This window comes from Sander lucioperca, chromosome 17 (genome assembly GCF_008315115.2).
Source record: "Sander lucioperca isolate FBNREF2018 chromosome 17, SLUC_FBN_1.2, whole genome shotgun sequence".
Lineage (NCBI taxonomy): Eukaryota > Metazoa > Chordata > Actinopteri > Perciformes > Percidae > Sander > Sander lucioperca.
Window position 1 is genome coordinate 22,587,540 of NC_050189.1, and position 14,104 is coordinate 22,601,643.

General features: G+C 38.3%; 1 protein-coding gene across 6 annotated transcripts in view; it reads right to left on the bottom strand.

Moving 5' to 3' along the window:
- elavl2 (ELAV like neuron-specific RNA binding protein 2) overlaps positions 1 to 7,813 on the bottom strand; it is a 41,115-nt gene extending 33,302 nt beyond the window's left edge. For 3 of the 6 annotated variants that reach the window (XM_031285053.2, XM_031285055.2, XM_031285050.2), the window contains exon 1: positions 5,977 to 6,106. The gene's annotated coding sequence lies outside the window, so the exon portion shown is untranslated. Of the gene's footprint in view, positions 1 to 5,976; positions 6,107 to 7,407 lie in introns of those variants that run through there. The other 3 variants (XM_031285054.2, XM_031285051.2, XM_031285056.2) reach the window with 3 other exon arrangements.
- Positions 7,814 to 14,104: the final 6,291 nt, after the last annotated feature.

The window sequence follows — 14,104 nt, forward strand, 5'->3', positions numbered from 1 at the left end:
AGTATGTCTTATACACAACAGGAATCCACATCTGTCAGCCTGAACAATGAGTGTTTATTTTTTCTTTCTAGTCACGGATTCATACTTTTAATGCAATGCCAGCAATGTGGCATACAATGGTTTTATTTGATTACGCATTGGTTAAAAATGCTTTGGCATCCGTTTTCTTCATCTGTCAATTTCAGTGATTATATAAAACAATATACCATTAAGTCAATTTCTTTAAGAGCTTTTATGGGATCAAAACACTAGATAAAACTGTATTTTTTGACAAACACTAGATTGATGAGGGGGAATGCAGTAGGACTTTTAAGATTTTGCCATACATAAACAATTGGGCAATTTGGTCCCTTTAAAGATCTGAGTAACTGTAGAACTTCTTGAACTTGAAGCCAACAGTGAGATCAGCATGTACTGATGTGACACTGAGCACTTAAAGTGAGGAGGCACGAATCTCTGCTACTAGCTCCTCAGAGGATTAAATTGACCAAGTACGCGTGACAAGCTGCAGAGTGAAGAACTCCAGAGTGCACACACAGACATGCACAGCCTGTCCTTGAAAACTAAAAGCCCACAAGTAACAGTTCAAAATATCCCATCTGAAAACATAGATGTGACCAGTCTACCCACACACTGAAGTGTGCGAAGGCAAATGCTGCAACATACAATCCTGTAAAATGATCCAGACTACTTGTATCTTGATAAAAAAAAGTGTAGTGTGATGGTAGTACTGTGGAGCAAAAACTGTACTACAATTAACTATGGTGAAGTTATGCTTAGGTGTAAGCATTAATTTTTTTTATGTAGCTGTCCCTGGTGTGCAGTGAAAGCTTTACTACTTTGATTTGAATTGCACCTGGTCAGTTGAATTCAGTAGCCAACTTTGAATCATCTTAATTATGGAGGACAAGGGAACATGGTTGAGCATGTAAATTACATCACTTGATAGCAGGACGACTCCTGTCTTAGACGTTGCTACCAGGCCACACCTCAAAACTCTTAGTGTTACAATGTATCTTTGCTCTACCATTCATACTAGAAAATCAGCTTTGTTGACATATTAACATTTAAAGATCAGCAAAAATGTCAACATAGAAGCACTCTTAATACTTTTTGTCCTGAAGGTGCAATGCTACAGTGAGTAGGGTGGAGAGCAGGGTAGTTATGCAGCAGCAGCTCCCTTACATCAGAGCCACTCAGAATAATACTGAAAAGTGAGTTATAATTGTCAGCCTGCCTCCAAAGTAAAAGTTCACAATTTCTCACCAACACTTTTGAAGAAGGAAATAATCCCACGTGGGTAGAAGAAAAATACCATGGAGTCCAACTGAAATAAAATTCAGTTAGTTACAACCTTTTTTTATGCTGTGAACCATGTTAAAAAAAAAAAAAAAATCAATCTATCATTGCTTGTGAACAATAATATTCTCCATAACTTCCTGCTCTGTATCACAATTTTCTTTAATTTCTTAACAAAAACTGAGAAAGTTATGAGCAAATGTATTGCTTATTCTTGCAACTGTTTAATATGCTGTTAGTAACAGTTATCATCGCTATGTGCTCAGATGGTCTTACAGGTATTTAAATGCTTGTGTATTGGCAATGCAAGGAAGTGAGGATTTTTTGGGGTAAGGTTTGTGCTGCTTTATCTAATGTATTGATGTAGTTGTGCCATGCTCTCTCACTGTGCTACTCTTAAATGATACCTCCTTATTACAAATGTTCAAATAGACGTATTCTAACTGGAATCACTGCTGCCAAGATGCCAAAATGCTAGCTTTACACTGGAAACTTCCACATACATTTGCAAAAGATTAAAAGATTAACACATATAGATATAATGAATATGAAGCCATCAGTGACAAGAATGCATGGTGCTGGAGCTGGTACTATTTCAGCATGGAAAGTGATGGCAGATAAAAATCAAGGAATTGCTGTAATCACCATTTATATTTATTGATACATTTTGGATCTTTGTGTCCTGTAAATATTATATGGAAATCCATGAGTATAGGTTTTGCACTTTGTTGCCATTTTTATTATATTTTGCTTGTATAATACATCTGTAGCAAAAGAATAAGTTGATCGTTGATTGTTATGAATAAGTGTTGTCTTAGATGCTACTTAATATCAAATAATCAATGCCAAAAGTATTGATTCTGACAATTTAGGGTAAGTACATTTTCAGATGCTGGCCTTATTGCTATAATATTAATAGGTGCACGGGCCATTTGGCACTGGGTTCATCGCTGAGGTTGTGATGTTTCAGTCTGTTAAGTGCCTCAGCTATTTACTGGAGGTCTTAGACTATTAACCTTACTTAGACTTTGTCAAAACACTAAAATTAGGGTTTAGACATTACAATGCAGTTACTTTGAGCTCCAATCCAATAATTTAAAATTAAAAAGAAATGTCTGGAATGTTTAGCCACCACAATGTTTATTTAACTACCTCTGCTTCTTACCATCATAGGCCTACACACCAATACAGCCAAACAAACACATCAACACTCACCACATAACACCTATACAGAGCATGAAATGTGGTTATCTATAAAAGCTGCTGTAATGCAGTGACACTGCATTGCTGGCCTCCGGTAATAGCCCACACACATGCAGAGGGAGGGCCACCCTGTGGCCAACAGACAATGAGGACCAAATAAAAACAGTCCTGTGCAGCATCCACAGAGCCCAGACTAGATGCTCTGCAGAGGGGAGTAGAGGGAGAGGCCATGAAGAGAAAAAAGGGGGATGGGATGGACATTTAAGAAGGACAAAGGGGGCAAAACTGCTTCTTTTTGCTAAAGACACCCACTGTATACTAGAGCTATCAATCTTCCTCTATACCATTCGAATTGCATTTGCATTTGTTCAAATAATATTCGTATATTTAATGCTCAATGCAGTCTATTTACTACACTACTCAGGCTTATGCATCGTCAATGCCACTATCAGCATGAGTTGTTGTAACACGTTCTGTCCACTAGAGGGACTTCCAACATCAGCCTGGCCTTGAAAAGGAGCTACATCATGGCACGTTGCATTTCTTGCACGCCTCTTTTACATTCACTTTCCACCACGAGCACACAGCGACCAATACAAATCAACAGAAAACTCTGTAATTAAACATTAACACGTGCATTGAAGTGGCTCTGTTGTAAAGGCTAACATGCTCGGTTAGCACAATGACATCATTTTAGAAAGCACAGCCGAAACGATTTGTCATAACGTAAGTAACAATAGTGTTAGCCACCATGCTGACGGCATTGATAACTGAGCCAAACGGTGCCGTCACTACTATTTTAGTTATAAGCAACCTGTTTCTTGCAGATTGTCACGTTACTGCGAATACAGCTATTAGAAGGTAATATATGAAGTCGAAGCGAACTCTGACAGCTGTAGGGCAGCTAACAAACTTTAGCTGTCTCCATGAGTCTCCCAGCTAAGCTCCTATAACTCTCGGCGCAGTTAGGAAACAAGAATGAGCTAACAAATAAGCATTTTGGCTTGGTGGATGTCAATTTTAAAGTCTTGTTAAAACTATTTCCCATCCTCCTTTCGATTTCCAGCCGCAGCCCGTCACTCCCACTGTAACGTTACCAACATTACTCGGTACGCAACGTTAGCTCCATGATCTAAGACCTCTCAATGTCTTGTGTTTCTCACTCCCACTAACTTATTGTTCATCAGACGTGACATTATAAAAGCATTTTGTTTTCACACGCGGGTAGGCCAAGGTGAGAAGAGGGAAATTCACTAACGTTAGCCAAAATATTTATTAAAAAAAATACACATTTGAATAGTAATTTCAGCATTCGAATGTTATGATTTTTCACTATTCAACTATTATATTCGACTTTGGAATTCATTCCAACAGCCCTACTGTATACTAACCCAGTTTTGATAGCAGCACACATTTCTGTACAAAGCACAGTGATGTGGCCTTTGGAAGTTCACTCACTGTCCTGCATTTTAGTCACTCTGTCAGCAGCCTTTATTTAGAAAGGAAAACGTGGGGGCTCAATAATAAAGACAACCGCTCTTATCTCTTGTCACTCTGAGTAGCACAGAGGCTGCTGAAATTGTGGAAGTTGCATGGAAACTGAAGAGGAAAAAGGCCTAAAAACAGCATAAATGTATGAAATAAAAAACATGGGCATCTCTGAGTACTACCTATACCAAAGCTGGACTTGTGATGAGATCTGCAATGACACTTCATTTGAATTAAGATCTCCTGTGCACTCGACAATACGCATATTATAGCAAAATTGCACAATATTACTACTTAAGTAAGTGTGCTCTTAAACCCACAAACACCCAAATAAAATGGAACTCGATTTAGGCAATTTCTTATAAAAATTGTTTGTTTTTTGCATACAAAGAATTGTGGTATTTGTTATTACTTAAGTTACGTAATTAATTTGTTCAGGTGATTGGAGAAAAAAGCACTGTCAACATTTTCGTTTGCTGGGCAGTCCCCTTATGCCCACAGGACCACAGATATCCTGTGTGTTGGCAACCTCGTGGTAAATTAACTGGTCAGGCTCTTAGCTGCTGGCTCCACAATATGTAATCTTTTCATGACCTACCAACTGAAGATTACTCACTGCAGACTGCCAACTATAACTCAGATGCCTGTGGCTTCAGCACATTCACCTGCTCAATATTCAAGACCAGATACTACAATCATAAGCACAGTAAAATGCAAAGTAGAAAGAATACACCTTTGTTTATACCATAGATTACAGTCAAAGACTTTTCCTCAAGCCCTTGAGCACAAAAACTACAATGAACAATACCCTGTTTCTTTGCCTGGAGTTGAATAAACCCAAAAAACATCCTCATTGACTATTTACAATTGAACATATGAGTAACAGTATCAATCACCATGATATCAGGTAGTTAATTATGATTACTGTCAATGTCAAACATCACATAGCAAAATACGGTTCCATGTACTGAATGAAAAACCCATGGGATACACTGTCACAATAATGGCCATTGTGTGTACAAATTGTGAATACATTCACAGCTAAATAAATATTCTGCCAATGTAGTTTTAATTCCGGAATTGATGAAGTGATTTCTGCAGTAGCCTATTGAAAATAATTACCAACAGCAGTGGCATAATAGTACTAAAAAAAGTACACCTGCTACATTGCTCAATAAATGCATGCTATCTTAATATATGGTCCGAATTAACCCCATTGCCATATTAAAAACGTAAACTGTGACGATTGAAACCAACTAAGGTAAGAGGTTTCTAATTAGGCGAACTACAACGTAAGGTGGATCAAGGTGGAGAGTTAACATTTGCCTTGCTTAATTGATTAATCTGTGACACCTGTGCTACTGCGGGCAACCTGCGCAACAAGATCAACTGAGGCTGAAACTGGGTTCATGCTAAATCCAAATTACTGAGTAAATAATCCCAAACCAACGTTGCTTATAGCAAACGCTAAATGGCCAAACATTTGTTATGTTAATTGTATTTAATCGTAACTTTGTGATACTGCACCTCCATGCTAGTCTTCATTAAGGTTAGACCAGCATGCGGTGTGGTTTAGTCAAACGCGGTTCGGACAATTTGCCAAAAGCAAGCTTTTATTAACACAGCCAGTGGAGAATCAAGACTGCGGCGTTTATGAAACTCAGTTTTTGGTGCACAATTCTCAGTACATAATGTCTTGCATGCTAGCTAGCACCGAAATGTGGGTCTGCGCTTGCTAGTACATAAATTATGCATGTGGCTATCTTAACGTTGGATAATGCTGGCCGTTATGTCACATTAAAACACGAATATTTCGTATGAAGTTCTGCCAGCAACATGTCCGACTTGGCGAGTTGGCGTGCTTGCCAGCATCAGTGGACATTGCTAGCTACCGTAACTCGTTAAATGCCCTTTTTCTATGTACATTTTCGGCACAGTTGATTTTGCCAGCTCATATTTTTACACTATTCCTTTGTGGTGTCTTACCTTGAGGTGTTCAATCGGCGTCACGTGTATTTATTAATGAGAAGTCTGCAGACATCAAACTTTTGGTATCAGTCTTTGCGCAGTGGAAAAGGGGGCGGTGGCGGGAACACGTCCGCCCTAAGTAAACTTCTCAGAACCTCAGCCAATCAGCGAAGACCCCGTCTCTACCCCGGAAATACACTATCAAGTAATTGATTTGCTGCAGGTGTACTTCTGCTTCAAGCTACCTACCTAGCCTGAGTGTCATTTCGAGCAAAATGTCAATGCAAAGAAAAAAAACACACAATAAAAATGCTGGAGCAGTGGCCCTAAACCAGGGTCCCTGGGTATTCAGGGGAAACAAGCCAAATTATAGATTAGAGTTTAATTAGGCTACATCAGGAAATTATAAGCATTGCTGTTTCTATTTCAGACGTAATTGGCTCCACTGTTACCTTTGCTTCTAGAAGACAGACATATGTATTTTGCATATTGGTATAAAAAGCAAAACCTAATCAAATGGGAATGCTGATACTAAGTGGCTTCTGGCATGAAAAAGATGAACTAAACCCAGTGTGTGATTTATTTTAGTAGGCTATAGGAACTGTAGGCTTGTCTACGTTTTACAATTAAGACCTGCGTGGGAATTCAAAAATCCCATTCAAAATAATTATGCCTATGATAGCTGAATTTAGAACGAATCATCAAGCAACTCCAAGTAGTGCAACACACAGGCTGCACTTAACCTATATAGCATTACTTCTTTTAAGAGTTACAATGAAGTTACAACTCAGCCCTTATATAATATGCTATTTTACATTTAAATCGAAGAAGCGGTCCTTACAATAACCTATCACTTAGTTTAAATCACATTTGTATTTGGCCATGTTTCTAAATCCATATCCTTAATAAAATGCAAGTTCTGACATTGATGAAAGAGCTCAGATTAAAAATGAAATAGGCTACATTTGATTAGTTTGTTTACTGCAGCCATTATTTCAATTACTAATGTGCAGTGTTAGTCCAATATTTCCAACATGATAACGTTTTTACTTTAAATGCGGTAACATAACTGACTACTATGCGGATCCCACGTTTCAGCACTCTACCAAGGCCTACATTTCTACACACTAGATCAATACATGCGTCCATGTCTGAATCTTGGAAGATTTTGAAATGAGCACATGTGCAGAGATAGCCTACTTGTCCTGTCGTGTAAGTCTATGATATGCCAAGGCACCGTAATTCAGAGTTAAAAAAAAAAATCAGCCGTCAATAAAAACATGAATGCATCACGGTCACTTTCCTATCGCGTTTGCATGCAATAAGACAGCCTTAGACTACAGTGAATGCATGATCTGCTCTACACACTGTCTTCAAAGATTTGACACATGATAAAATATCGAATAGAAATGTTTCAGGTGAATGAGCAAATGTGTAAAAATATCTTACCGTTTCTATAAATGAAAGTTATGGACGTCCTTAGGCAAACAATCTCTGAATGAAACACCTGGCCAATAGCTTGTAAAATGATGATTCCGCTCTCTTAGTTCAAACTTGGAAACATAAAAGCCAACACAAACAAGATAAAATGAGGAAATGAAATGTTTATTAAATCAAAACACAGAAATGATTTCCTTTCAGAAAATGCATGAAACAAAAGGAAAAAGAACAGAAGAAATAAAAGGAATCAAATAATTAAAAAAGCCGGCTTCTGCCTGTCTCGCTCTTTACAGGTGCGCCGCACAAATACGCGACATCACTGAGTGGAAACTAATGCTAGGAGGAGGTTGTCTTTAAAAGGAAGATAGTCCTGCCGGCAAATATATAGAGCCGTATCACAGCATGCCTATACCTCTCCGCTCTCTCCGTTTCATCCATTCAACCTACATATGAACACGCATTTGACGCGGAAGTATACCCAGAGTAGCTCCATCCACCGCTTATGCACACAGAAGCTCTCCAATACGATTGGCTCTAACGCGGTCCTCGTTGGGCTCAACCGTCTTTCCCAATCACAAGATGCCATTCGTCCTCGCCCCAGTCACTCAATACTATCAAGCATTTTTCCTAAATATGGCATTTGACAAACATCGCCTTGCCGAGACACGCACAGTGCAGCAGGCGGGAATAACACCGTGGCTTGAGAGTAGGCTATTCCGGTTTTTTTTCTTGTCACAAATGTATTTCACACCACATCACCACACTGTCACCGTCATCCAAGAAAATGAAAACAACTGATCCTATTTAGGTTATTCATTTTCAAGGGTTAGGAATCTCTCGTTTTTTAACTGGATCTTTTATTCGACTTCAGCCCTCACATGAGACAAGAAAACAACTCCGAAACATTCTCCTATTAGGCCAACCGTGCTCGTCTTTTTTTTTTTTTTTTTTTTTTTGCTTTATCATGCCGCCTCAGTGTCTGCGCCATTTCAGCACTCTCATATCATTTGTCAGGACGTGCTATCTGAAAAACAGCGTCTGGTTTTGCAAACCCGTTTGTATCCGTGCGGGAAGCAAATCCCCTGCATTCAGCAGCTTCCAGCACCAAGGACAGCGCAGTTCTCCAGTACAGTAGCTGTGGAGCATCCTACACGCTTCCCACTGTCTGCCTCAGACACTTACAGTCAATGGTCAGCCATAGACCTATAGGCTAGAAACAAATGTGGGCGTTCATCTGGGCTCTCCTTGACACATATTGAACAACAGAAAACGCTTTATTTAAGCATATTTTTAAGTAATATCACAGCAGGAGTGTTAGCAGGCTTATCCCATGCACATCTTTTGTCGACTTTCAGAGGGTGGAGCAACAGTTAGGCTCACATGGATACAAGTGAAAAGGGAGATCGATGCTTTCAAACATATATAATCCAGTACAGTAGCAGTGGCAAAAGGCATAAGCTCATAAGCTCACTGCAGAAAACCTTTAACACAATTGGACATGTATCCAACCATGCAGAGTATATATACATATATATATATAGACACAATTACTTTATAAAATGCTATAAGGATAACAAGCTCTTGATGTGTACTTTATCAAGTGCTACTTGTCTGTAAAGATTCTCATCACTTCCAGGTGGAAGGATGCGTCTTTGACTTTGTACTTCAAGTAAGTGATTTGGCAACAGATGTTAAATTGAAAATAAAAAATATTAAGTACTTGGGAATGCAGATTATTCTATTTGTGACGTTGTCAAATTGTTTCATTATGAAGTCACAGCATAGATGGTGTCTGCCATGCATTAAATCCTGTAAGTAATAAATGATATAGCAGAGGAATTGCCAAAATAGTGCACTATTAATATGAGTATGTAATTCATAAGGATATAAAGCAGGTGCTAATGACAATCCACATTATCAGAATCAAAGAGTTTCCTGCTTAAAGCTGGGATGTTCAGCTCCACTGAAAATCAGAGGTTCATTAGGTCCTTTTTCTTTTTGCTCAGACTACTTGAAATTTGCATGACAAAAATCAAAGATTTTTGGGTGAAAAAACCCCCATCAAAATCAATCTTCTATACAGTATTTCTGGGCTCTACATCTTGATGACAGCACATGTCTTGCTGCTCTTGTTTCTGGCTTTGTGGAAGTTATTCATGCCCACAAATAGCAATTAGATCATTAGCATTTAGATAGCATATAGGGATTCTTAAAATGAAAGGGAACATGGAACTATTGCCCCTATTTTTAATGGTGATTTGTGAAAGTGTGTCTCAAAAGAATGTCAGGAAGACTTACTGGGTAGGCAGATTGTATTTTAAAGATCAAACAAAAGGAAGGGTCAATATATCAGGATAATTTTGTAATTCTGTGTGACTTGTTTCCAGGAATAGAATTGGACAGGAAAAATATGGAGGCAGCAAATTAACACTTAATAAAGGGTCAATTGAACAAACTGACAAATCAACTCTTTCACTTCAGGTACTGATGGGCCTCTTCCTAAAGTCTGACTTACACTAAGCTAAATCCCCAGAGACATACAGTCTTGCAGTCAATAATTTTGGCTTGGGGTTGAACAAATACAAAAACTCTCTAAACACTGGCATATTAAATATTATGCTACTCGGGAGAATTCTCTGTGTGGCAGCCAAGGCAACAATCATTAGAGCATCTTACCAGACTCCTGTAGCTTTGGTCCAGCACCATCTTCCTGTCAGGCCCTCACAGCATGCTCCTGGCTAGCTACACCACACCCAGGGAGCTGTAAAAAAACAACCATCTTGAATCCACCAAGTAGACAAAGAAGCGCAGTGCAGTGTGGGGGAATGGACATATTTGACTTTGCTATAGTTCCATGCCGAAGCACCGTCTGAGTGGTCAAATAAAGGATTAATTAGTGTAGAAAAATTATTTGTGACTTTACGTAACAATTAGAATGCATCGCACAAAAGTGATTTAGCAGGTTCAGGAGGCTTAAATACTGTTTACAGTGATTGACAAATTACATTTCACTGCCTTCTTCTTCCTTTCCCTGTGGATTTGACAATTGCATGTTAGCATATTGCTGCACTCCCCTATAGATAAAGTATTCAACCAGCAGTTTTTTAGCTCGTATGCATTAGTTTATTTTTTTTCCATACAGTCCGACCAACAGCAGCAATGGTCCTTAGTAAAGCAGCAGCCTTTGCTTAGTAAGTTTAACCACATCTGTCCCAGTGGAACGTTGTGTTACTGTTCTGTAATGTAATGAGCTATCATATCTGACACCTTCACAATTCTAATGCATAAAGTAGCCATTTTTTCAAGACAAACCTAAATTACACATGGATATATAATCCATTTAAATCCTGCAACTACTCACTTTAAATGCATCTTCAATTTCAATAGTTATTCTGAAAAAGGAAATGTGCTATACATGCATATTCTAAGCTAATACATGTTTCCTGACCACACCCATTATGGACTGCGTAAGGAGTGTAGCCTTAAAATAATCACATTATCACACTGTTACATTATTAAAAAGGCAACCTTAAGTTATAATAATTACTTACAGTTGTATAAATAAATGAAAACCTACTCAAAGCAAGAATTAAGTAAATACAGAATGATCTACCGACAATGCTTCAGGGAATTTGGGTTACAGGAACCTAATATTCATCCGGGAGTTACAATTATGTCATGCTGTATAGTGCTTACTGGCCATGGGCTAAAAGGTGGCAAACAGGTTCATCAGGGGACTCTTTAATGTAAAGCAATATAACTCTTAGGGAGAGAAAACCTTAGCATCCAAACCTGACTGCAGATCAGATAGCCATCTATATTTCAGGGTCACAAATATGAACAACTGTGTAATATGTACACCTCCTTGGAGGGATTGTAGGTCAATGCCGGGATCGTTAACCTAATCCATCTCTGTAATGTGTAGAGCCAAGGTCTCAAACCATTTGGACAGTCGGGATCGGGAGCTTTTTTTTCTTTTCTTGCTCCAGTTCAATAATTAGGCACTGACTCCTCACAGTAGGGGGCGCTCTTTTCTGCCTGAGTGACTCATGCAGTAAATCACAAAATATCCCAGACGTGTGTAATCTGGCATGCAAGGGGTGGAGTAATGGAGGACATCCAGCAAGAAGAAGAACAAAAAGTCATGTTCAGTGGTGAAAGCTGCATGTACTCAAATACTACTAAGTACATTTTGAGGTACTGGTACTTTACTTGAGTATTTCCTTTATATGCACCATTATACTTCTACTAATTTCAGAAGGAAATACAGTAGATCACAGATTTAATTATTGAGGATTTTTGTTTTTAGTGGAGTTGTTTTTTAAAATTGTGGTACTGTTAATTTTACTTATCCAAAAGATCAAGATATTTATCCACCACTGCACACTTTAAAGGAAAATGCATGTAAGTGATGAATGAAAATGAATGACTACAAACCCCACGCTGTGCTACTGAAATGGTGATGAAAAATGTATTATATTAATAAAAACATATATGCTTTCGTTTACAAATCACACTGATGAAGCCACAAAAAAAATGTTCCGGTACTGACCTGGCACAAGTCAGAAAATATTCCCACCTTCATCCCCTCTCCATTTGGATCCTCTCATCTCCTCTCTGCTCATTGATAATCTGTATGACTGATCTATTGGGTCCCACCTGCTATTAAATGTCAAGGGTGAGTGCCCTTGACTTGCATGCCTTCCCTGAACACTTACTGGCAACCTGCGAGGCTGACAGGCCAGCATTTTATCAGACATGGGTGTTCAGTCTCTCTATAATAGATTCTAGCAAAGGGACTAAGATGTCAATAGTGGTTCCTTTGAGACATTTTCGCTCCTTGTGCTGTGGCCTCCTTAGTGACAATGCTCTCAGTGTTGCATGGAGGTGATTATTAATGCTCCCTGCTGCGACTGGACAAATATATGTCGAAATGAGTGCCAAATGCTGCAAAAGAGGGTAATAAGCAAAACTATTGCAAAGTATGTCTTTGAATGCCTTTTTTTCTTTTAGCCCAAAGATTGCGATGAGCCGACAGAAGTGTAGAGGCAGGGAGTCTCTTGCAGGACAAACTACAACTTTGCTACATTAATTCTTAGCTTTCAGCTCTATTTTATTTATATTAAAATGTAAGGACCATTCAACCCTTGTTAAAAAAACTCACATGTTGCATTCCTGGTTTTAGTACATTTTATTATACACAATATAAACCAACTTATACATATTTTGTGAAGTCAATGGGAGTTTTTGTACCCAGATGAGGTTCAAATTCTGCTACGTACAGTACCTGTTGGTTTGTAAGTTTCAGTTCAATCACTTTAATTCCTTCCAAAATGTTGACTGAACTGTCATCACTGACAATTTCAAGTGAATTAGTGAACTACATAGATGGAATCTAGTTTGGTTGCCCGTGCGCAGTGACAAATGAAACATACACAAGTCAGACTGGTCACAGCACACAACAAGAAAGACATGAAGCCACTAAAATAGTAACACTAACACACAAAAGGGCATCAGTGTAGCTCAGGAGCCCACGATGCCACTTATAAACATTACATTAGTGCCGTCAATTAACTAATAAATAAAATGCCAGCCAACTGCAAGTGATGCACCTATAAAAAGACCAGTAGAAATGGAAATAGATATAAAATAAAACTAACACAAAATAGCAAAGCAAATAAAATAGGCCTACATATAAAACGAGACCTTACACACTATGTCAAAAACACAACCCAAATCTCCGGAAACAGGCAAGTATTACATGCCATTCAAAATACTTCTGTGGAGCATCTCTTTTAGCAGTCACTCAAAACCCTTTTACACTGCACCAAAGAACACCAAAGAGAGGATCACCTTTAAAGTAGTATGGTTTAGTATTGCTGTAAAACTTTAAGTACAGCCAAGTAAATAATTGTGTATTAGAGCACTCAGTATTATAAACACTTGGGCTTTAAACAGAATTCTGGTAGCATTGACGTTTAGGTTCTAGTGCAGGTAATCTTTGATACAGCCTTCTTGTATTTTATTTCAACCGTAAGGCCTTCTTAGATACAAAAATGTTTCAGTCAAAGTAACTGTGTGCATGTTTTTTGATACTTCATAAAAAAGAGCAAACAGAAAGAACATCAAATCTCAAACCCCAAAGAACACGATCACTTAACATCTCTGCTTTTGTGATCCTAATGTCTTGCTGTCATGTCACCTGCTTTAAAGCAGAAGAAAAACCCTTAGGGTGGGTGAGATTACTTTCTCTTTTTGTATATTTCCCAAAGGAATTAGAGGTTGATGCTTGCGCATGATGTCATTGATTGTGGACCATCCAATATGGGTTCCTGCTGGGAAGCTAGAGCTCCAACTGTGACTGTTAGGGCTATGTAATGCAAGACTGGGTGATGTCATTGCAAGAGCACAGAGACCATAGATGACAGTGTGACATGGCAGCAGATAATACAGCTAGACACGTTAATATGGGATATGGGACAAATGGGCTTTATTGAAAATGAATTATTTTGTGTATTTTATTGTTTTACCGAATGCAATCCGTTTCTTTTCAGGCCATGGACACAAGAAAGAAAAAGACGAAACAAGAAAAAGAAGAACATTATAATAGATAACCTTCGATCAAATATTCACGCTGAAACAGCTTTATAATAAAGATGCCATTTATATATATATATATATATATATATATATATATATATACACA